Genomic DNA, 2,624 nt, shown 5'->3' with positions numbered 1-2,624 from the left:
AGTCAGTCCCAGGAGACCAGCTCAGAGGGACCATAAGAGCCAGTGTGTGCTGCCAGACCAGCAGCCTTCTCGCAGGCCTCTAGAATTCCCGTCACCCAGGGAGGATCTCTGGGCAGCTGCATATGGGCCTGTCTCCCATGGAGCCAAGTGCAGGTCTTGCTCTGGTCCCAGTATAAGGGATGTGGTGAGGAGAAGAGAGAAATGTGCTCCAGGATACGCCTCTCACCTCACATCTGCAGCAGAATGACTCGGGGNTGGGAATATTGCTCGCTATGAATGGGGTTAGAGCATATGGAGGCATTTGGTTCCCAGGCATGAGCTGAATGCCACCGCTTGGCCTCCCGTGGTAATAGGGCTGTAATGTGTGCCCTGTGACAAGATTTATTTATCGCGTCTTTTCTTTCTTTCTTTCTTTCTTTTTTTTTTTTTTGAATGTGGACAATGGCCATTGTGCAGTGGCAGTGGGATACCCCTCCTGGAGAAATATGCAATCTCTCTCTCACTCTTTCCATCTCTCTCTCTCCCTCTCTGCATCTCTCTTTTTGTGTCTGACTCTCCCTATCTACCACACAAAAACATGCACAAACAATCATACCACATAGAGCCAGAAAAGTCACCACAACCCCAAACCTCACACACACATACCCACACCACACACAGGGAGTACAATGGCTTCCTAGGACTGTAGACACATGGACACACTTTTTCACCTGGGAAATCTCTGGTCCCCCACACACCCCCACAACCCAATCAGGGCGGCTCGCCACACTGAGGGTTGCAAGGATGCCCCACCTGCATTACCATCAAGAGTTTTGTCTCAGGAAGAGGCTGATTTCAGAATAAGTACCACTCTCGCTGATTGCCAAGGTCACCTGCAGGTACAGAAAAGAGGACACCGTAAGGCATAGGTCATGCTATACTCTGTCTGTCTGCATGAGCTTTATTTCCCTCAATGACTTTAGGAACCCAGATGGAACACAGTGGATGGGTCCAACGACCCCAAAGTAAGTGAACTGGAAGCCTGTAGGAAGTTGTTTTTCCTGGGGGACATGTCTGTCCAGTCCATTCAGGACGGTGACTACAAAATGCTTCATCCAAGCCGGAGAAAGTGTTACTGAGGGACAGGATCCGAGCACAGCGTTTAGAACCAGGTTTGGTGTCACCAATGGTAAATGTCCTCTCGAATCAGCTAACGGTTGGTAGAGACAACCACTCAATGCTCTCCCAAAAAGGAAAATTGTATGAGATATATATGTAGAATCTCAAATATACATTGTCTGATTTTCATCTGAATCTGATTGGAAAGTAACCAAGAAAGCAACGTCTGTTACTCAGATAAAGAACTCCTAGCTCACCACGGCGAGAGGTGTGCCTCCTGCGCTGTCTCCTTTGGTGGGATCAAAGTCTTCCTCCAAGGCATCTAGGACACAGAATACCTGTCAGCACATTCCTCTTGTTGCTCAAGAATATTCACGGAATGTTGCTTGATATGGACACGAGGCCAGGGTGTATGGAGCTAGCTGGTTACCAAGTATGGACTGAAGTGCCCCTGCTGGGCCATGCACAGCAGAAAGGCTCTAAAGTGCACAGTGTGATGACATGGCTTTGGAGAAGGGTGTATCATGCAGTATCTGACATATCTCCTGGAGAAACACGTTTCTCTCCCTCTCTGCCTCTCTCTTTCTCAGTCATCTCTGTCTCTTTGTCTTTCTGTCTTTGTCCTTCTCTCACTCTCCCACACACACACACTCACAATCACACTACACAAGACACCTAACCCCCAAGCCACACACACACACACACACACACACACACACACACACACACACACACCACACAGGGAATACAATGGATTCCTAGGACTGTAGACACATGGACACACTTTTTCACCTGGGAAATCTCTGGTCCCCCACACACCCCCACAACCCAATCAGGGCGGCACGCCAGACTGAGGGTTGCAAGGAAGCCCCACCTGCATTACAATCTAGAGTTTTGTCTCACGAACAGGCTGATTCCAGAATACGTACCACTCTCGCTGGTTGCTGGGGTCACCTGCAGGTACAGAAAAGAGGACACCGTAAGGCTCAGGTCATGCTATACTCTGTCTGTCTGCGTGAGCTTTATTTCCCTCAATGACTTTAGGAACCCAGATGGAACACAGTGGTTGGGTCCAACGACCCCAAAGTAAGTGAACTGGATGCCTTAGGAAGTTGTTTTTCCTGGGGGACGTGTCTGCCCAGTGCATTCAGGACGGTGACTAGGGAAAGACAATTATCATATGGTTTCACTCATTTATGGAACATAAGACATAGCAGGAAGATCGTTAGGAGAAGGAAGGGAAGAATGAAGGGGGGGCAAACAGAAGGAGGAATGAACCATGAGAGACTATGGACTCTGGGAAACAAGTGAGGGCTTCAGAGAGGAGGGGCTTGGGTGATTGGGATAGGCTGGTTATTGGTATTAAGGAGAGCACATATTACATGGAGCACTGGGTGTTATACACAAATAATGAATCATGGAACACTTACATCAAAACTAAGGATGTACTGTATGGTGACTAACATAACATAATAAAAAATTATTATAAAATATTACATCTTAGTGAAAAACTCATGTTACTTGAA

The 2,624-nt window shown here is 47.7% G+C and overlaps 1 long non-coding RNA gene across 1 annotated transcript; it reads right to left on the bottom strand.

Annotated features, from left to right (window-relative positions):
* Positions 1 to 263: 263 nt before the first annotated feature.
* LOC117795302 lies at positions 264 to 2,126 on the bottom strand. The gene is made up of 3 exons (XR_004619271.1): positions 2,028 to 2,126; positions 1,356 to 1,420; positions 264 to 872 (listed from the first exon to the last, which is right to left on the bottom strand). It is a non-coding gene; the product is annotated as an uncharacterized LOC117795302 (long non-coding RNA).
* Positions 2,127 to 2,624: the final 498 nt, after the last annotated feature.

Source organism: Ailuropoda melanoleuca, chromosome 12, assembly GCF_002007445.2.
Source record: "Ailuropoda melanoleuca isolate Jingjing chromosome 12, ASM200744v2, whole genome shotgun sequence".
Lineage (NCBI taxonomy): Eukaryota > Metazoa > Chordata > Mammalia > Carnivora > Ursidae > Ailuropoda > Ailuropoda melanoleuca.
Note: the sequence above shows the minus strand (reverse complement) of the source record. Positions and strands in the feature narration are given on the sequence as shown.